Source organism: Mobula hypostoma, chromosome 3 (genome assembly GCF_963921235.1).
Source record: "Mobula hypostoma chromosome 3, sMobHyp1.1, whole genome shotgun sequence".
In the NCBI taxonomy this organism is placed as follows: domain Eukaryota; kingdom Metazoa; phylum Chordata; class Chondrichthyes; order Myliobatiformes; family Myliobatidae; genus Mobula; species Mobula hypostoma.
This window is the reverse complement of record NC_086099.1, coordinates 91,555,175-91,578,543: the sequence shown is the minus strand read 5'-3', so window position 1 is coordinate 91,578,543 and position 23,369 is coordinate 91,555,175.

Below are 23,369 nucleotides of genomic sequence, written 5' to 3'. Positions count from 1 at the left end.
TGCTTTATTTTTAAAGAATTCTTCATCCAGCAAATGCCTGATCAAGTTTGCATAGCCCTCACTAATGCACCTGTGATGGACTATAGGGAGCTTGCTAAAACGGCTAATAGTCTACACTCAGCTAGGCAACGATGCATCATTCTTCCTCCTTTCTCTGACTCAATAAGCCTGGTCAGTAAGGCTCCCTTTATAAGGATGCCCGTGGCTGAGAAACAGACAGTGCCAGGTCTGTGCTTTCACTATGCTCGCTTTGGTAAGTATACTAGTAAGTACCGAGTGCCTTGCAGCTTGGACGGTGCCAGCACATTAGGATATCAGAGGTCTGTGAACACTGGGTTCCAGTTGCCAGGGTCGTCTACTGTTCATTATGGACAACCTTTCAGGTAACATTTCCTGTGTGGCACGAGAGCTCAAGTGAGTGTGCTGCCAGCCTCGCTCATTGATGAGAAGGCAAGGAGCATCGAAATCTCACTGGAAGCACCAATGGCAGCAAGATCCAGACTTATGGGACAGAATGGGCGACGCTCTGCTTCAGTGGGTGATGTTACACATGGAACTTTGTCCTGGCTAAAGTGGCTAAACGTCTGCTCCCTACAGATTTCCTTTGTGCCCAAGGACTGTTAGTCAATCTTGAGAACTGCTATCTTGTGGATGTCAAGGACTTTGGGTCATTCCCCTGCTCCCTCCGTAAGTTCCCCACAAATATTCTGTCAACTGCATACACCGCCATGTGTGAGTTTATGCAACTGCTGGGTGAATTCCCAGACCTCACCAAGCCCACATTCTCCACTACTGCCTCCAGACATGGGGCTGAGCATCACATTTCCACAACTGGCCCAGCAGTCCATGCCTGTGCGCATAGACTGGAATCAGAAAAGCCAGCAACTGTGAAGGGTGTGTTTGCCAACATGGAAAGACTTGGCATTATATGCCAGTCGAATAGCCCCTGGGCTTCACCGCTCCATATGGTCCCTAAATGTGATGGTGGTGCTGCTCATGTGGTGATTACCAATTCCTTAACAAGGCCACCACCCCCGATCATTACTCAGTGCCACACATTCAAGGCTTTTTGGCATATTTAGCTGGAAAGTTAAATTTTTTCCAAAGTTGATCTACTTCGGAGAATCTACCATTGGTTGATCTACCATCAGGTGCCTGTGTGCTCAGAGGACATTCCCAAAGCAGTTGTGATAACCCCAGTCGGCCTTCTTGAGTTTCTGCCAGTGCTGTTTGAACTGAAAAATGATGCACAGACTTTCCAACGGCTGATGGACTCTGTATTGAAATACTTAGGTTTTCTTCTTGTTTACCTGGATGACATACCTGTCGCCAGTACGTCCAAATCCAAATGTTTCACATCTCCGCACACACTTTGAGCCCTTAAGCCAGCATGGGTTGATTGTTAACCCTGCTAAATGCCAGTCTGGATTGTCAATCATTGACCATATTGACCATGGCATCTCCACAGAAGGTGCAAAATCCTCCCATCAAAAGCAGCTGCTACTATGGATTTCCCACCACCCCACACTACTAAAAAACTACGGGAGTTTCCAGGTATGGTGAATTTCTATCATCTCTTCATTCCGAGAGCAGCTGAACTTATGATCCCCCTGTATAGAGCACTTAAAGGCATCATCGTTTGATGATACCAAACAAGCTCTTTCACCCGCTCCCCAACACAACTATAGCCATTACAACTGACACTTCAGACTATGCAGTGGGTGCTGAGCGCATACAGTTGGAGGCATGACACAGCTGCTGGCCCTCTTCAGCCATCAGCTCCATTCCCCCAAAAAAGAAGTACAGCACATTTGACCATGAGCTTCTTGCTGAGGCTGTACACATAGGGGTTGATTATGCCGGCATAACAGCCGACCGATTTACTGAACCTTTGGTCCAGGCTTACTGAACAGCAGTCGTGGGCCTGCAGCTGGCTGACATTAAGTTCAGGGAAGCTGGGGTTTCTTTCCTGTGCAATATCACAACTGATCACCCTCACTCCATTCTGCCCGCAAACTGGAGAGGTTCTGCTTTTGACTCCACACATGGCCTCTCACATCCAGGCCAGAAGGCCTCACAGAAATTAGAGTTTAGAAACATAGAAACATAGAAAATAGGTGCAGGAGTAGGCCATTCGGCCCTTTGAGCCTGCACCGCCATTTATTATGATCATGGCTGATCATCCAACTCAGAACCCCGCCCCAGCCTTCCCTCCATACCCCCTGATCCCTGTAGCCACAAGGGCCATATCTAACTCCCTCTTAAATATAGCCAATGAACTGGCCTTAACTGTTTTCTGTGGCAGAGAATTCCACAGATTCACCACTCTCTGTGTGAAGAAGTTTTTCCTAATCTCGGTCCTAAAAGGCTTCCCCTTTATCCTCAGACTGTGACCCCTCGTTCTGGACTTCCCCAACATCGGGAACAATCTTCCTGCATCTAGCCTGTCCAATCCCTTTAGGATTTTATACGTTTCAATCAGATCCCCCCTCAATCTTCTAAATTCCAACAAGTACAAGCCCAGTTCATCCAGTCTTTCTTCATATGAAATTCCCGTCATTCCAGGAAACAATCTGGTGAACCTTCTTTGTACTCCCTCTATGGCAAGGATGTCTTTCCTCAGATTAAGGGACCAAAACTGCACACAATACTCCAGGTGTGGTCTCACCAAGGCCTTGTACAACTGCAGTAGTACCTCCCTGCTCCTGTACTCGAATCCTCTCGCTATAAATGCCAGCATACCATTCGCCTTTTTCACCGCCTGCTGTACCTGCATGCCCACTTTCAATGACTGGTGTATAATGACACCCAGGTCTCGTTGCACCTCCCCTTTTCCTAATCGGCCACCATTCAGATAATAATCTGTTTTCCTATTTTTGCCACCAAAGTGGATAACTTCACATTTATCCACATTAAATTGCATCTGCCATGAATTTGCCCACTCACCCAACCTATCCAAGTCACACTGCATCCTCTTAGCATCCTCCTCACAGCTAACGCTGCCACCCAGCTTCGTATCATCCGCAAACTTGGAGATGCTGCATTTAATTCCCTCATCCAAGTCATTAATATATATTGTAAACAACTGGGGTCCCAGCACTGAGCCTTGCGGTACCCCACTAGTCACCGCCTGCCATTCTGAAAAGGTCCCGTTTATTCCCACTCTTTGCTTCCTGCCTGCTAACCAATTCTCCATCCACATCAATACCTTACCCCCATTGCCGTGTGCTTTAAGTTTGCACACTAATCTCCTGTGTGGGACCTTGTCGAAAGCCTTTTGAAAATCCAAATATACCACATCCACTGGTTCTCCCCTATCCACTCTACTAGTTACATCCTCAAAGAATTCTATGAGATTCGTCAGACATGATTTTCCTTTCACAAATCCATGCTGACTTTGTCTGATGATTTCACCACTTTCCAAATGTGCTGTTATCACATCTTTGATAACTGACTCCAGCCGTTTCCCCACCACCGACGTTAGGCTAACCGGTCTATAATTCCCCAGCCCTGGGGATTTATCTGCCTTCAATCCCTTCAATTTACCTAACACCACTTCCCTACTAACATGTATTTCGCTCAGTTCCTCCATCTCACTGGACCCTCTGTCCCCTACTATTTCTGGAAGATTATTTATGTCCTCCTTAGTGAAGACAGAACCAAAGTAATTATTCAATTGGTCTGCCATGTCCTTGCTCCCCATAATCAATTCACCTGTTTCTGTCTGTAGGGGACCTACATTTGTCTTTACCAGTCTTTTCCTTTTGACATATCTATAAAACCTTTTACAGTCAGTTTTTATGTTCCCTGCCAGTTTTCTCTCATAATCTTTTTTCCCCTTCCTAATTAAGCCCTTTGTCCTCCTCTGCTGAACTCTGAATTTCTCCCAGTCCTCAGGTGAGCCACTTTTTCTGGCTAATTTGTATGCTTCTTCTTTGGAATTGATACTATCCCTAATTTCTCTTGTCAGCCACGGATGCACTACCTTCCTTGATTTATTCTTTTGCCAAACTGGGATGAACAATTGTTGTAGTTCATCCATGCAACCTTTAAATGCTTGCCATTGCATATCCACCGTCAATCCTTTAAGTGTCATTTGCCAGTCTATCTTAGCTAATTCACGTCTCATACCTTCAAGGTTACCCCTCTTTAAGTTCAGAATCTTTGTTTCTGAATTAACTATGTCACTCTCCATCTTAATGAAGAATTCCACCATATTATGGTCACTCTTACCCAAGGGGCCTCTCACGACAAGATTGCTAATTAACCCTTCCTCATTGCTCTAAACCCAGTGCAGAATAGCCTGCTCTCTAGTTGGTTCCTCGACATGTTGGTTCAAAAAACCATCCCGCATACATTCCAAGAAATCCTCTTGCTCAGCACCTTTACCAATTTGGTTCACCCAATCTACATGTAGATTGATGTCACCCATTATAACTGCTGTTCCTTTATTGCACACATTTCTAATTTCCTGTTTAATACCATCTCTGACCTCACTACTACTGTTAGGTGGCCTGTACACAACTCCCACCAGCGTCTTCTGCCCCTTAGTGTTACACAGCTCTACCCATATCGATTCCACATCTTCCCGGCTTATGTCCTTCCTTTCTATTGCATTAATCTCTTCTTTAACCAGCAACGCCACCCCACCTCCCCTTCCTTCATGTCTATCCCTCCTGAATATTGAATATCCCTGAACGTTGAGCTCCCATCCCTGGTCACCCTGGAGCCATGTCTCTGTGATCCCAACTATATCATAATCATTAATAACAATCTGCACTTTCAATTCATCCACCTTATTACGAATGCTCCTTGCATTGACACACAAAGCCTTCAGGCACTCTTTTACAACTCTCTTAGCCCTTATACAATTATGTTGAAAAGTGGCCCTTTTTAATGCTTGCCCTGGATTTGTCGGCCTGCCACTTTTACTTTTCTCCTTAGTACTTTTTGCTTCTACCCTCACTTTACACCCCTCTGTCTCTCTGCACTGGTTTGTTTGGCAGAATCTCAGAAAGGACATGTGTGATTGGACTTCAGCTTGTGCGAAGTACCAGCAGGCAAAAATTAACCGTCACGTTCAGGCGCCATTGGCACCTTTTGAGGTCACTGAGCAATGGTTTGACCATGTCAATGTGGACCTTGTTGGTCTTCTTCACCCGCCCCCCCCCCACCCTTCTATCATCAACAATGACCACAGACATGGCTCGGACATTCATTAGGACCTGCTTTACTCAGTTTGGCACTCCATCTGATATTTCTTCTGACTGTGGTCCCCAATTCTTTTCACACATCTGGGCTGCAATGGCCCAGAACCTCAACATTAGGCTACATCACACCTCGGCATTTAACCCGTAGTCCAATAGCCTAAGCAAGTGGTTTCACTGCTCCTTAAAAGCTGCTCTGAGAGCTTCCCTGTCGGAAAAGTGTTGGCATGATTGTCTCCCGTGGGTGCTCCTGGGGCTCAGAACTGCCCCTAAAGAGGACCTAGGGTCATCTGTGGCAGAGCCGCTATAGGAGCAGTCATCATGAGTACCAGGTGATTTCATTCCCGATGCCATGACCAACTGCTTGGCCTTTCAACAGTGTTCCACCCTCCTCAGTAAATTCAATTCCTTTTCACCTCCTCCTAGCTCCTGTCATGGTGTACAGCACTTTTGGATTCCTGTTGACCTACTTGCTGCCTCGATTATTTTTGTCCACCATGATGCCCACCAACATCCCCTTAGGCCCCCTTACAATGGTCCATTCTTCATTTTGGAACATGAAGAAAAGACTTTTACCATAGATTAGAGGGGTAAACTTGAATGTATTTTGGTAGAGCGCCTTAATCTGGCACCCAAAGATTTGAAATATTCCACTACCATGCCCCAGGCATCTCAACGTGACCAGGTGCATGTCAACAAACCTCTGGATGAGCCAGACGCACCTGCTGTTCCTCCACCCAGGGTACACAGGACCTGAGCTGTGTGGCTTGGCCAAGCTCCAGGCAGGTTCACAATGCCCGTTTTTCTGAATTCCGGTGGGGGGGGGGGTGGTGCTGTGTAGGTTTTCACAATTGAGAGAAATGTAGATAATTCACAACCACCAGCTTTGAGTTGGCAGCTTCATTTTAAGAGGCTGGTCTCATGTGATGACGTTATTACATAAAGAGTTTTTAACACACTTTTGTCTTTAGGCTTTGGAGTTAAATAAATATGTTACGGATTTCATCAAACTTAAAATGCCTCACTTCGCTATTTTGGGAAAACCTACAAAATCAACCATTAGTAGCAACACTACGACATAACCCTCAGGTCTTCAGCATTAAGATGACCTGATCCATAAGCTCTAGTTAGAACAAATAATTTTCTTTGAAATATGTTGCTGATTGAAATGTTTCCACAGAAAAATATTTTTTGCTGCTATAAGTACTGCCATCCACTGTTAGAATGGATTGGACCAGATGTGGGTTTGTACATCCCCCATCTGTAACTGGTCAGAATAGATTATGGAGCAGTCCATACTAGAACAGGCATTCCATCACATACCTGCTCTTGACTGAAGCGTCACAAACTGGTTACACTGGACAACAAAGATTTTGCTTCTTGAATACCTTTAGGTGTATCTTATGAATTTGGACTACTGATCATGAAAATCACCATGAAATTTTCCTATCATGCACTATTTAAAAAAAAATAAACTTATGTTTATTATTTCAATTCATAATTCAAGTCAATTAAAATGTTGCCTACAATGTAGGCTGGACAGTTTCTTACCTTGTCCAGACATGCTTAGGTGGCAGGACAGGTTTTAGTAGTAATGATTGGGTTCAGGACTGTAAGAATGGAATTTGCTATCACCAGGCACAAAAATTACTCTGAAGGATTTTCATATTTGAGGCAGATGCTTCCCAGAATAACTGATGCCAAAATTACGGATAGCATTTTCGTTGGTCCACAAATCAAACAGGTCATCAATGACAGGCAATTTGAAGAATTTCTAGTGGGTCCGGAGAAAATCACATGGAAGGCATTCAAGGAAGTTGTTGAAAATTTTCTCGGCATCTACAGAGCACCAAACTATATGCAGCTGGTTGAAAGCATGCTTCAAGCATATAAAACCATGAAATGCAACATATCACTAAAGATTCATTTTCCGCATTACCATTTAGACTTCTTTCATGCAAATCTTGGCACTGTCAGTGAGAAGCATGTTGAAAGGTTTCACCAGGGCATTGCAGTCATCGAGAAAAGATACCAGGGTAACTGGAATCCATCAATGCTGGCAAATTATTGTTGGACACTTAAGCGAGAAGCCTCAGACACTGAGTACAAATGAAAATCATTAACAAAGTAATTTTAACTTAGTTGAACTATTTCAAAGCATCAGCACCATTATGCAATAAAACACATTATATTTCTGAGAGGGAGATGCAAAATCGGAAGTGTCAGTATTACAGTTGAACAAAGGGAACTATGGAGCTATGAGGGAGGAGCAGGCCAAAGTACAATGGAACAATACCCTAACAGGGATGACAGTGGAACAACAATGGCAGGTATTTCTGGGAATAGTGCAGAAGGTGTAGGATCAGTTCATTCCAAAGAGGAAGAAAGATCCTAAGGGAAGTAAGTGGAGGCCCTGGCTGACAAGGGCAGTAAAGGACAGTATAAAAATAAAAGAGAAGCAGTATAACATAGCAAAGATGAGTGGGAAGCCAGAGGATTGGGAAACTTTTAAAGATCAACAGAAGATAACTAAAAAGGTAATACATGGAGAAAAAATGAGGTACGAAGGTAAGCTAGCCAAGAATATAAAGGAGGATAGTAAAAGCTTCTTTAGGTACATGAAAATTAAAAAAATAGTTAAGACCAAAATTGGGCCCATGAAGACAGAAACAGGTGAATTTATTATGGGAAACAAGGAAATGGCAGATGAGTTGAATAGGTACTTTGGATCTGGCTTCACTAGGGAAGACACAAACAATCTCCCAGATATAATAGTGGCCAAAGGACCTAGGATAATGGATGAACTGAAGGAAATTTATATTAGGCAGGAAATGGTGTTGGATAGACTGTTGGGTCTGAAGGCTAATTAGTCCCTGAGACTTGATGGTCTGCATCCCAGGGTACTTAGGGAGGTGGCTTTAGAAATCGTGGACGCATTGGTAATCATTTTCCAATGTTCTATAGATTCAGGATCAGTTCCTGTGGATCGGAGGGTGGCTAATGTTGTCCCACTTTTCAAGAAAGGAGGGACAGAGAAAACAGGGAATTATAGACCGGTTAGCCTGACGTCAGTGGTGGTAAAGATGCTGGAGTCAATTATAAAAGATGAAATTATGACACATTTGGATAGCTGTAACAGTTTAGGTTGGAGTCAGCATGGACTTATGAAGGGGAAATCATGCTTGACTAAACTTCTGGAATTTTTTGAGGATGTAACTATGAAAATGGACAAGGGAGAGCCAGTGGATGTAGTATACCTGGACTTTCAGAAAGCCTTTGATAAAGTCCCACATAGGAGATTAGTGGGCAAAATTAGTGCACATGATATTGGGGGCAGAGTACTGACATGGATTGAAAATTGGCTGGCTGAAGGAAACAAAGAGTGGCAATTAACGGGTCCCTTTTGGAATGGCAGGCAGTGACCAGTAGGGTACCGCAGAGTTCAGTGCTGGGACCGCAGCTGTTTACAATATACATTAATGATTTGGATGAAAGGATTAAAAGTAATATTAGCAAATTTGCAGATGACACAAAGCTGGGTGGCAGTGTGAAATGTGAGGAGGATGTTATAAGAATGCAGGGTGACTTGGACAGGCTGGGTGAGTGGGCAGATGCATGGCAGATGCAGTTTAATGTGGATAAATGTGAGGTTATCCACTTTGGTGGTAAGAACTGGAAGGCAGATTATTATCTAAATGGAGTCAAATTAGGAAAAGGGGAAGTGCAACATGATCTAGGTGTTCTTGTACATCAGTCACTGAAAGCAAGCATGCAGGTACCGCAGGCTGTGAAGAAAGCTAATGGCATGCTGACCTTCATAACAAGGGGAATTGAGTATAGGAGCAAAGAGGTCCTTCTGCAGCTGTACAGGGCCCTGGTGAGACCACACCTGGAGTATTGTGTGCAGTTTTGGTCTTCAAATTTGAGGAAGGACATTCTTGCTATTGAGGGAATGCAGCCTAGGTTCACAGGGTTAATTCCCGGGATGGCGGGACTGTCATATTTTGAAAGATTGGAGCGACTGGGCTTGTATACTCTGGAATTTAGAAGGATGAGAGGGGATCTGATTGAAACATATAAGATTACTAAGGGATTGGACACGCTGGAGGCAGGAAGCATGTTCCTGCTGATGGGTGAGTCCAGAACCAGAGGCCACAGTTTAAGAATAAGGGGTAGGCCATTTAGAATGGAGTTGAGGAAAAACTTTTCACCCAGAGAGTTGTGGATATGTGGAATGCTCTGCCCCAGAAGGCAGTGGAGGCCAAATCTCTGGATGCTTTCAAGAAAGAGATGGATAGAGCTCTTAAAGATAGCGGAATCAAAGGTTATGGGGATAAGGCATAACCTTATACTGATTTTGGATGATCAGCCATGATCACAGTGAATGGTGGTGTTGGCTCGAAGGGCCGAATGGTCTACTCCTGCACCTATTGTCTATTGTCTATTATATATTCAATAAAAGTTAATTTGTTGTTTCTCCAAATTCCTATGTGATACAAGTAGTCTGAAATTATATCTGTGTTCATCTTCAAGCAGTCTACAGTAAACAAAAAAAATTCTGAGGAAGCAACACTTTTGAAAAAATTTGTTGTCCACTGTTATAGCTCGTCGGATATTCAGCAGGTCAGAAATTCTTTCCTGGTAGGAGTCTGGGTCAGAGAGCTATTATGGTAGTAATTGGAGTGCTAGTAAATACACAAACAAAGGTGCAGAGCTTTACTTTCCCCTGGGTTTGCCGTAGTGCCTGCAAGCTTTATTTGATTGTGGACATAAATTGTGAGGTTTCACCTTCTTCCTTTTGGATCTGAATTCTATATTAATTCAATGCGAGCTTCTGAAGGACAAATAGTTGAAAGGTATCAGATGCTACAGATATTTCACTCTTTCTCTCATAGTATCTTCTCTGTATTTCTATTGCATTGTTCCATTACCGTCTCCCTGAGCTACGCCGACGACCCATACTGCCCTTCAGCACTGTTGTCAAATCTTTGATTGATGACCTGACAAAAAGTGTAGGGAAATGACACAAGAGGATTGGCAAGGCACCCCAAACTGAAATTTCAGCTCACAGAAAAGATAACCATTTCAGGCCCAAACGAATTACAAAATAAAAGGAATTAAAAAAAAACCTTGGAAATTGAATCTTTGTCAGAATCAGAAGCAAAGTATTCACTGGAATTTAAAAGAATGAGGGGAGTTCTCACTGAAACCTATTGAATATTGAAAGGCCTAGACAGAGTGGACATGGAAGGGATGTTTTTTATGGTGAGGGAGCCTAGGAACAAAGGCCTCAAAATAAGACCATAAGATTTAGGAGCAGAAGTAGGCCATTCGGCCCATCGAGTCTGCTCCGCCATTAAATCATGAGCTGATCCACTTCATCCAGTCATCCCTACTCCCTGCCTTCACCCTATACCCTTTGATGCCCTGGCTAATCAAGAACCTATCTATCTCTGCCTTAAATACACCCAATGACTTGGCCTGCACTGCCACTCGTGGCAACAAATTCTACAGATTTACCACCCTCTGACTGAAGTAATTTCTCTGCATCTCAGTTCTAAAAGGACGTCCTTCAATCCTTCACTGCAAGAAGAGTGTCCCTTCTGAGTAGAGATGAGGAGGAACTTCCTTAACCAGACAGTAGGGAATCTATGGAATTCATTGCCATAGGTGGCTGCAGAGGCCAAGTCATTGGGTATATTTAAAGCAGAAGTATGGGCATAGGTTCTTGATTAGTAAGGCATAAAATTTTATGGGGAGAAGGCAAGAGGATAGGGTTGAGAAGGATAATAAATCAACCATGATGGAATGGTGGAGCAGATTTGATGGGCAAATAGCCTAATTCTGCTCCTGTGACTTATGGTCAAAGAGTATTATTGAATTACTTAGATAATGAGAGCACTCCGTCCTCTTTTTATTGTCATTTAGAAATGCATATATGCATTAAGAAATGATACAATGTTTCTCCAGAGTGATATCACAGAAAACAGGACAAACCAAACATTAACACTGACAGAACCACATAATTATAACATACAGTTACAGCAGTGCAAAGCAATACCATAATTTGATGAAGAACAAACTTAGGGCACGGTAAATAAAGTCTCAAAAGTCCCCGAGTCGATCGACTCCCGAGTCCCCCATAGCAGGCGGCAAAAGGGAGAACTTGACGATGCCTTGGAAGCAGCCGACCACAGCCGACACTGAGTACATCCATCCGAAAACTTTAAGCTTTTGCCCAGCCTCTCCGATACAGCCTCCCGAGCGCCATTCTCTGCCGAGCGCCTTCAACCTCGCCCCGGCTGCTGAAACACGCAAAGCCGAGGATTTCGGGGCCTTCTGCTCCAGAGATTTCAGAGATTACCACACAGTAGCAGCGGCAGCGAAGCGGGCATTTCAGAAGTTTTCCAGATGTTCCTCCGTACTCTCACGTCCGTCTCCATCAAATCAGAATTGTGCACTGTCCCCTACTTGACAGATAACAGACATCACCATCAAATTGGCCGCGCGCGCTGCCGTCATGCCGCCATCTTCTCCTCCTTGCACAGTCCTTACTTGCACTGTTTTCAAGTTGCTACAGATGCAGAAACAGAAGTTGTTATGAGACTGAAGTACCTGTTGATGCGGATCAGGGGTCATTACAAGGTTGTAATAAAATAGCTTTGAATGGAATTCATACTACAAGTACTGCTTCCAGGATTTTTATTGTTAAACTGTTGGGTCCCTGCTGGTAAACCTGGAGATGACAGGTGTGAAGTGTGAGATTGGTTTAGGTAGCGTGTGAAGAGTATAAAAAGTGATGTTTATTCACAGGTTCTGTCCCAATGTCTTTTATGCTGATCTTCCAGTATCAACTGCAAAATTACTGGGTAAATCGTTGCAGATGTACAGTAATAGCAAATGGGTATGAAATTCAAAGGGCCCATAAGAGGTATTTTCTCCCTCAGAAAACTTATCTAATGGAGTGTCTGATCATTGACAAAACCATTCATTTCAAAAACCTCTGCCCATCAGCGCTCTGTGCCTCTCTAAGGTTGTTGTTATCCTTTCAGGAACTTTTGGAGCTTGCCAAAAATTACGAGATGTAGTAAGCTTGTGTTAGACCTATAATAAAGGAAGATTACACCTGGTATGAAGTAATGTGTCGACCTTTTGTATACATCAATGGTGCTGAGGTCAAGATGGTTAAGATCTTCAAGTTCCTAAGAACAAACAACATCAATAGACTCTTCTGTTCCAACCACATCAACATTATGCCCATGAAAGCACACCAATGACTCTTCATCCTCAGGAGGCTACAGAAATGCAGCATGTCTCTGCTGACCCTCAACCATTTTTATCGATGCCTCATAAAAAGCTTCCTATCTGGATATGATAACTGCTTTGCTGTGGCACAAGAAATGGCAGAGAGTTGTTGACACAGCGCAGTGTATCACAAAAATCAGCTTCCCCTTCGTGGAGTTTTTGCTGCCTTGGTAAAGCAGCCAACATCATCAAAAACCTCATCCACATCTCACATTCTCTCTTCTTCCCCTTCCCACTAGGTAGAAGATGCAAAAGCCTGAAATCATATTAGACCAGACTCAAGAACAGTTTCTGTACTGTTATAAGACTATTGACTCTGTGCACTATAAAATGGACTCGGCCTCACAGACCACTTTATCATCTTGTTGCACCTTATTGTCTGTCTAAAGTGGAAGCATCTGAGCCGGAACATCTTTTGTAGGAGCTCTTCTTCAGTGTAGCCTCAAAACCAGTGAGCTTGTCTGACATAACATCACTTCTGGCAATCTCTTTGCATGCATAAAGACCTTGTAGAAAGTAAAAATACCTGAATGTCTGTCAATCTAAGGATGCTGGGACTTCTTATTTAACTGTTTTTATTCACTTCTTATTGCATTAACTCAACATCACCAAATGCCAGTGAGTTACCAACCAAGGAAAAGGATCCTGTTTTTTTTTTCCATCTACGGGGACTGTTTAGGACAAGAGTCTAATGATCTCTTGTCTTTTCCTGGTACACTCAGCTTTTTGTTCTTGAAACAGGAGCAGAATTCCATGTTCATTTAATAAATGGAGAATATTTAATAAGGGTTTCTGAAAGAGCATTAGCATTCCATGAAGTTGAAGCTGAGTTTCACTACTGTATGCATAGGTGGAGATAGGCAGGTGGGCACAGGCAGGAAGGAATAGATGTGGATTTGAGACACATTCTTCAGGTTACTGCTAGACTACAGCAGCTTAAGAAAGCAAGGCAATGTTGTACAGTGTTATGGAATGCAAGAAAATGAAGGGAGATCTATTATATTTATCTTTCCTAACCTGGTAAGGTGATAAATTGCTTACTACATTGCACACAGGAGCTTTGCACTGTGTCCTTTCTGCAGACCTCTTCAGCAATCTCCAATTGCACCTTCATAGGATCTACTGAAGATTTCTTCCTCTTGCTGCTCCAAGTAGCAGATCCAGAGAAGTATTTCTGACCTGGGACAAAGGTATTGTGGATCTTCCTTCCATTCCTCACCCTTTTTAAAATCTTTTGAATTCCCAGCACTTCCATATTTCATCTTCAAAATGAATATGGCTTAATTGGTTCCAGACACATCAGACCTCTATTGACTTCATTCTCAAATTTTTAAGCAAATTAATTTCCAAGCTCCTAAACCTAGGACTTGACCCATCCCTCCGCAAATAGATCCTTGACTTCCTGACCAACAGACTGTTATCATTAAGAACAGGCAACAATATCTTCACAATGATTATCTGCAAAACTGGTGTCCCACAAGGCTGCTTCATACTCCCTATGCACTCATGAATGTGTGACCAGATTCTGCTCTAATCCATTTACAACTCCACCACTGTAGGAAGCCAAATCTCAAACAAAATAGAGACACAATATAGAAGGAAAAGGAGACCCTAGTGGCATGGTGTTGCTCAATGTCAGGAAAATAAAAGAACATGGTGTTGACTTCAGGAAGCACTGTGGCCAAAAAAGCCCACCAGCACCTGCTTCCTCAGAAAGCAAAGCAAATTTGTCAAATCTCCAATAAAAATCAGCAATTTTTTTCAGATACACCATAGAAATCATCCTATCCAGATGTATCAGGGCTTAGAATGGCAACTGCTCTGCCAAAAACACAGGGAATTACAAAGAGTTGTGAACACAGTCTAGTCTATCATGAAAATAAGCTTCTGTTCTGCTGTGGTTGACTTCCTGCTGGCTAGGGGAAACAGCCAGTAAGGATAAGAGCAGACAGTATGGATAATTGGGGAGTGCAAATTATGATGCTATTAGACATGAACTAAGGAGCATAAATTGGGAGCAGATGTACTCAAGGGAATGCACAGTGGAAGTGTGGAGGTTATTGAGGGAGCACTTACATGGGGTTCTGGAAAGGCTTGTCTTATTGAGGTGGGGTAAGAATGGTATAGTGAAGAAACCGTGGTTGACAAGAAATGTGCAACTTCTATTCAAGAGGAACAAAGAAGGTTTAGGAAGAAAGGATCAGACAGGGCTCTGGATAGTTATAAGTTAACCATGAAAGAGCATAAGAAGAGACTTAGGAGAACCAGAAGGAGATATAAGAAGGCCTAGGTGAACATGATTAAGGAAAGCCTTAAAGGATTTTACACATACCTGATGAATAGGAGAATGAATAAATTGAGGGTGGGTCCGATCAGGGATATAGGAAGAAGCATACCTGGAGTTGAAGGAGGTAGGGGAGGCCCTTAATGAATACTTTGCTTCAGCATTCACCAGTGAGAGGGACCTTGACTAATGTGACGACAGCATAAAACAAGGTAATGTGCTGAACCATGGCAATATTAAGATAGAGATGTGCTGGAACATTCAAAAATCATTAGGATAGTTAAGTCCCTGGGGTCAGACGGGAGATACCTCAGTTTACACTTGGGAAGCAAGAGAAGACATTGCTATGTCTTTGATAATGATCTTTGCATCCTCACTGTTACAGGAGTAGTGCCATAGGATTAGAGGTTGGAAAGTATTATACCTTTGTTCAAAAACATAAAAGGGTTAATCTGACCAATAGACCAATAGATCTTTTATCAGTGGTGGGAAAACTGTTGGAGAGGATTCTTGGAGGCAGTATTTATAGGAATTGGGAGGAGCATAGTCTGACAAAGGATACTCAGCACGGTTTTGTGAGGGACAAGTCATGGCCCATGAGCCTGATGGAATTTTTCAAGGAAGTGACAAAACAAACTGATGAAGGTAGAGGAGTGGATGCAGTGTATATGGACTTTAGTAAGATGTTTGACAAGGTTCCCCATGGTAAACCCATCAGGAGGGATGGGATCCAGGGAAACTTAGCCATATGTATTCAGAATTGGCTTGCCTACAGAAGACAAAAGTTAATAGTAGATGGAGCATTTCTGCCTGGAGTCGGTAACCAGTGGTATTCTACAGTGACCCTGCTTCTTTATTTTTATAAATGATGATAAAACATAAGAGTAGAATTAGGCCATTTGGCCCATCAAGTCTGCTCTGCCATTCAATTACGGCTGACCTTTTTTTTCCCTCTCCTATAAGACTATATATATAGTCTGGAAAATGTGAGGTGATACACTTTGGAAGGCAAAATTTGAAGGCAGAGTATAAGGTTAAAGGCAAGATTCTTAGCATCATGGAGGAACAGAGAGATTTTGGGGGATCTGCAGATCCCTCAAAGTTTCCATATAATTTGATAGGGTAGTGGAGAAGGCATATATTGTGTTGGCCTTCATTAGTCAGGGGATTATGCTCAAGAGCTGGGAGGCAATGTTGCAGCTCTATAAAATTCTGATTAGACCACACTTGAAGTATTTGGTTCAGTTTTGATCATCTCTTTATAGGAAGGATGTGGAAGCTTTAGAGAGGGATCAAAGAAGATTTACCAGGATGCTGCTTGGATTATAGAGCATGTCTTATGAGGATAGGTGAGCAAGCTAGGGCTTTTCTTGTTGGAGCAAAGGAGGATAAGAGGTAATATCATAGAAGTGCTTAAGATGATAAGAGGCACAGATAGTGAAGGCAGCCAGTAACTTTTTTTTCCCAGGATGGAAATAGATGCCATCATTTTGAAGTAATTGGAGGAAAGTACAGTATGGATGTCAGAGTTATATATTTTAGACAGAGAGTGAAAAATTAATTGACCGAGCATAATATTCCTGTGAATTTATCCAGTTCAACTTTTTTTTATTTTAGCCAGTATGCTTGAGCAAATCAGAATTAGATCTGCTTACATTTACAAGTCATGTTTACAACCTTCTCTGCAACACAAGGCACTGCAAAATTCATGAAATTTGCTGGTGATGAGAGTTCGAATCAGTGATAATTGCTGTCTGGATGGGTTCCTTCGCGTTCCAGCTGGGATGAAAGTGCCCTTCAATAAAGAACAACCAACAATTCAGGGTCGTTTTTTCTGAATGTGTGATTTGTAACACTTTCAAGTACTTACAGTATTTATAACAGAAATCGATAATTATACCTTTATCAATTTTTTTTTACCAGACTTCGTTGAAAACTCCCTCCACAAATGATCTGAGTTTAGTCAAATGTTACATTAATGATTCATACAAAGCCCTGGCACAAAAGTTTTATGTGTTTCCATCTGGCACTTCCTACTTTATAAGCAGATCAAGTAGGTTATTTACAGGATGTTGTTTACCCTGAAACAATGGCTGAGAAGGTCATATAACTGCTACAGTTGGCAGCAGGCAGCAGGTCCAAAAGCCACCAGGATTTTGTCCACCAACATTTCATGCTCCAGTTAAATGGAGGTCCTGATTGTGGGGCAGTGGTCAGATCCACTAGTCATTTGATCAACGTAAGCCAACTAGATCCATAAAGATGAGCATAGTTAATCTAACATCAAGGTGGGTAGTTTGAAAAATCACACACCATCCAACCTAAACCAGAGGGCAGATTTAAGAAGTAATCAAAATTCTTTGTTTTTTTGGCCTCACATATTCACGTGATCAGTGGCTCATCTAATACATTACAGTTCAGTTCAACCTTAAACCATAGCATCTCACCAACACCCCTATGCTTCATAAACCATCTCAAAAGTTACCATCTCAAAAATTTTTGAGCTCAGCAGGAGCTCAAGAAAAGCAGCTACGATCTGCACAAAGCTATCAAGACTGTGAAATAACAATACAGGGACAAGACTGAGTCAGGATTCACAATGATTAGCACACGTGACTTGTAGCGAGAGTTGCATACCATCGCAAACTTCAAAGCCAAACGTGGTGGTGTCACCAACATTGCTCCATCTTCCAGCTAAGTTCAATCGCTTTTACATTCGGTTCGATGTCGCTAACTCTGAGCCTCCGAGGAAAGCCACCGCCACAACCTGCAAGCTGGTCATCTCTGAGGCTGAGGTACGCAGATGTTTCTAAGTGGACAGTCACAAGGCTGCGGGACTGGACGGCATCCCAGGGTGAGTATTTAGGATGTGCGCAGCACAATTGGCTGGTGTGTTTACAGACATTTTTAATCTCTCCCTCTCCCAGTGTAGAGTGCCATCCGGCTTCAAATTACTGTATCCACCATTGTCCCTGTACCAAAAAAGACCAAGGTAACAAGCCTGAATGACTAGCGTCCTGTCGCTCTCACCTCAATAATAAGCAAATGCTTTGGGAGGCTGGTCAAGGACTACATCTACAGCATGCTACCACCCAAACTGGACCCCCTACAATCCGCCTACCGACACAACTGATCGACTGATGACACAATAGTTACTGCTCTATATACAGTCCTTACACATCTGGAGAAGAAGGATGCTTATGTGAGAATGCTGTTCTTGGACTACAGTTCAGCATTCAACAACATAATTCCATCCAGGCTCAATAGGAAGCTCAGGGACCTCGGCCTTCACCCTGCCTTGTGCAGCTGGATCCTGGACTTCCTGTCAGATCGCCGGCAGATGGTAAGAGTGGGCTCCCTCACCTCCACTCCTCATAGCTGTGCACTGTCCCCTCCTTTACTGCCTGTATATCCATGACTGTGCTGCTACCCAAAGCTCTAATCTGTTAATTAAATTTGCTGATGACACTACATTGACTGGCCTAATCTCAAACAATAATGTGGTGACCTACAGGGAAGAATCTCTCTGACACAGTGCTGTCAAGAAAACAACCTCTCCCTCAATGTCGCAAAAACAAAGGAGTTGGTTGTGGATTACAGGAGAATACAGACAGGATAACCCCTATTGACATCAATGGATCTGAGGTTGAGAGAGTGAACAGTTTTAAGTTCCTCGGCATAAACATCACCGTGGACCTCACGTCGTCTGTACACACAACAGCGCCTCTTTCATCTCAGACGGTTGAGGAAGTTTAGTATGGGCCCAAATCCTAAGAACTTCCCACAAGGGCACAATTGAGAGCATCCTGACTGGCTGCATCACTGCCTGGTATGGGAATTGTACCTCTCTTAATCGTAGGATTCTACAGAGAGTGGTGCGGACAGCCCAGCACATCTGTAGTTGTGAAATTCCCATGATTCAGCACATTTACAAAGACAGGTGTGAAGAAATGGCCCGAAGGATCAATGGGGACGTGAGTCACCCCAGCCACAATCTATTCTAGCTACTACCATCTGGGAAATGGTATCACAGCATAAAAGCCAGGACCGACAAGCTCCGGGACAACTTCTTCCACCAGGCCATCAGACTGATTAACTCACACTGATCTGACTGTATTTCTATGTTACATCGACTGTTCTATTTATTATAAATTACTATGATTGCACATTGCACATTGAGACGGAGATGTAATGTAAAGATTTTTACTCCTCTTGTACTTGAAGGGTGTAAGAAATAAAGTCAATTTAATTCAATTTTTAAATCCTTACCTTGTTTTCAGATCCCTCCCTGGCTCTAATCCTTACTATCTCTGTTTCTCCAGCTTTTTAATTCCAACAATTTAATAGTTCCATATCACTTGATCCTTCTTTCTATCTTTAAGTTCTTATTTAGAGCTATTTTGTATCCATGCTATCAGTATCATCTTATGTGGATTGATGAATTTTTTTTTGTTTTGTTTTTTCATGTTCCAAAGCATGCGTTGCCATGTAAAAGGTACGAAATGAATGAGTTTGTTCTCAATTTATTTTCTGAGAAATGTCACAGTCTCAAATTTCTGGCACACTGCTGGAGTCTTCCACAGTGAAGAATGATGCAAAATGTTTATTGCGTTTGTCCGTCATATCTTTGTCACACATTACTATCTCTCCAAGTCATATTTCAGCATTCCAACATCCACTCTCGTCTCTCTTTTACTCTTTACATATCTGAATTTTTTTTGTTATCCTCTTTTATATTTTTGGTTAGCTTACCTTCACATTTCTTTCAACACACATCAAAGTTGCTGGTGAACGCAGCAGGCCAGGCAGCATCTCTAGGAAGAGGTACAGTCGACGTTTCAGGCTGAGACCCTTCGTCAGGACTAACTGAAGGAAGAGTGAGTAAGGGATTTGAAAGTGGGAGGGGAAGGGGGAGATCCAAAATGATAGGAGAAGACAGGAGGGGGAGGGATGGAGCCAAGAGCTGGACAGGTGATTGGCAAAGGGGATACGAGAGGATCATGGGACAGGAGGTCCGGGGAGAAAGTCAAGGGGGAGGGGAAACCCAGAGGATGGGCAAGGGGTATAGTCAGAGGGACAAAGAGAGAAAAATGAGAGAGAGAGAAAGAATGTGTGTATAAAAATAAATAACGGATGGGATACGAGGGGGAGGTGGGGCATTAACGGAAGTTAGAGAAGTCGATGTTCATGCCATCAGGTTGGAGGCTACCCAGACGGAATATAAGGTGTTGTTCCTCCAACCTGAGTGTGGCTTCATCTTTACAGTAGAGGCGGCCGTGGATAGACATGTCAGAATGGGAATGGGATGTGGAATTAAAATGTGTGGCCACTGGGAGATCCTGCTTTCTCTGGCGGACAGAGCATAAGTGACTGGGAGATCCTGCTTTCTCTGGCAGACAGAGCCTTCTGTTTTTTTTTAAAAGCTTTCCAATCCTCTAGCTTCCCACTAATTTTCATTAAATTATATGCCCTCTCTTTTGCTTTTCTCCTCCCTTTGACTTGCCTTGTCCCCCATGGTTGTCTCATCCTCACTTTGGAATATTTCTTCTTTGTGATGAATCTGTCCTGTGTTTTCCAAATTGCACCAGAAACTTCAACCATCATTCCTGCTCATATTCCCTTCCAATTAACTTTGACCAGCTCCTCTCTCATGCCTCTGTAGTTCCTTTTACTCCACTGTAATACTGATTTTAGCTTCTTTCTTGCAAATTGCAGGGTGAATTATACCATATTATAATCAATATTTCCTAAGTGTTCCTTTATCTTAAGCTCTATAATCAAATCTCGTTCATTACACAACATCCAGTCCAGAATTGCCTTTATCTGACTGTAAAATGTCATTCCATTAGTATTCTACAAATTCCTTCTCTTGGAATCCAGCTCCAACAGGATTTTCCCAATGTATCTGTACTTTAATATCCCCTATAATTATCATAACATTGCCTATTTCTATCTCCCATTGTAAATTGTACCCCATATCCTGGCTACTGTTCAGAGGCCTGTATATAACTCTGATCATGGTCTTTTTATCCATGCAGTTTTTGTTTCACTTTAGCCACAAGACTTTCACATCTTCTGAATCTGCTGTATCCTCTTTCTAATGAACTGATTTCAGTACTTTTTTTACCAACAGAGCCATCCCATCCACTCCGCCTACCTGCCTGTCCTTTTGATACAATGTGTATCCTTGGATGTTAGTCATAGTCATAGTCATAGTCATACTTTATTGATCCCGGGGGAAACTGGTTTTCGTTACAGTTGTACCATAAATAATAAATACTAATAAAATCATAAATAGTTAAATAGTAATATGTGAATTATGCCAGGAAATAAGTCCAGGATCAGCCTATTGGCTCAGGGTGTCTGACCCTCCAAGGGAGGAGTTGTAAAGTTTGATGGCCACAGGCAGGAATGACTTCCTATGATGCTCTGTGCTGCATCTCGGTGGAATGAGTCCCTGGCTGAATGTACTCCTGTGCCCACCCAGTCCATTATGTAGTCGATGGGAGACATTGTCCAAGATGGCATTCAACTTGGACAGCATCCTCTTTTCAGACACCACCGTCAGAGAGTCCAGTTCCATCCCCACAACATCACTGGCCTTACGAATGAGTTTGCTGATTCTGTTGGTGTCTGCTACCCTCAGCCTGCTGCCCCAGCACACAACAGCAAACATGATAGCACTGGCCATCACAGCTCCCAACTATGATCGTCTTTCAGTCACGACTTGGAGATGACCACAGCATCATACCTGCCAATCTCTAACTGCACTACTTATTCCGTATAATGTTCAAACATAACACCTTCAGCCCTTTATTCAACAATTTTCAGTTTTGCTCCCATGTTATATTCAGAGATTATATTCTTATTGCTTCCTAAACTTTTTGTGTTTTTATTTATCTAGAGACTTTGATAATCCTTCTTGTACTCTCCTTCCCTTTTGCTTTAATTAACGGCTTATTTTTAAACAGTTATTTGAAATGGTTAAGAACCCATCATACTATTCTTTTTTTAGAACAATAATTTGTTTGGAATTTGTTTAGAATTTATAAAGTACAAATCAGCCAGAAGAACACCTGTAGAGTTTTTCTAACCAACTATCTTCTCTCTCCCTGAATCCATCCAAAACCTCAAAGAATACATTCTGATTAAAGTAGGGATGTCCCAGATTGCAATGGAGCTGCTTGGATGACGGGGATGCCCTTTTGTTCCCTGCAGTGTGATACCCTATTTACTGCAGGTGAAGTGATTCCGTGTATCAGTATGGTGAAGGTAGCTGTAAGCATGTGAGTTCTTGCCAACTTAGACCTGATAGGAACAGGGTCATGTTTCATGATAAATTGAGATTTTATAGATTCCTTGAGTAAATATATATATGTAAAGAAAATAATTAATAGTGGCCCTAAGTAGCAGATAAACGTAGCATGTGAATTCTTCTGGGAAACCACTTCCATCCATTTTGCTTTCTCATGGCTGCAGGTTATGTTCTCAAATACACCAAGAGATATCCCAATTATACACAACATAAGCAACACTCACAACATACTGGAGGAACTCAGCAGATCGGGCAGCATCCGTGGAAACGATCAGCCAACATTTCGGGCCAGAACCCTTTGTCAGTGCGGAGTTCCGGCCCGAAACGTTGACTGATCATTTCCACGGATGCTGCCTGACCTGCTGAGTTCCTCCAGCGTGTTGTGAGTGTTGCTTTGACCCCAGCAACTGCCGAGTATTTTGTGTTTATGATACACAACATAAACTTTGAACTTTTGTATTGTCTACCTGCGTTGTATTTTTTCTATACTTTATCTCACACTCCGTTAATGTTTTCCCTTGTACTACCACAATGCACTGTGAAATGAATTGATCTGTATGAATAGTAGCAAAACAAATTTTCCACTGTACCTCAGTATATGTGACAATATTAATAAACAGAAAACTATTTTAAAAAAAGTGAAATGGTTAGCTGTTTACAAGAATCTCATGCAACCTACTTCAGTCTGACTTTCTGAAGTTGTAACTTGACCAATACAGCTTCATTTGAATTAACATATTGCATTTAATAATGAAGACCAACCTCATTTAACAGTCCAGTTCCCAACCTTAAAGCAGAACTATTTCACAATCAGCAGTGAAATCAATTAGTCATTTTGTTCCAAACAACATTTATTAGGTTTCACTATCCTTTAATCTAAAAGAGCCAGTGACCAAAGGCAATATTGACTCACAAATACTCAGTGCAATATTCCTATTGTACAACATCTGTGTACCGACATAGCAGAATTAAGATGATGCTTTTAACAATATAATGGCTGTTATGTTGAAAACTGGAGCACAATGAGTCTAGACCAGCTTCTATTGCATTTGCTATCAGCTCCTGATTCTTGTTGGCTGCCATTTGGAAATATTGCTGTGTGATGAAGGTACTACCAGAGCACTGAGTAACTTGGAAGAAAACTTGTAGGATTGGTTGTTTTGCTTGTTTGCTATCCCTCTTCTTTTTTGTAAATGGGGTGACAAGTTTGATAAACAATGATAAAGAGGCATGGTAAATTTTCACTGATCATCATTTA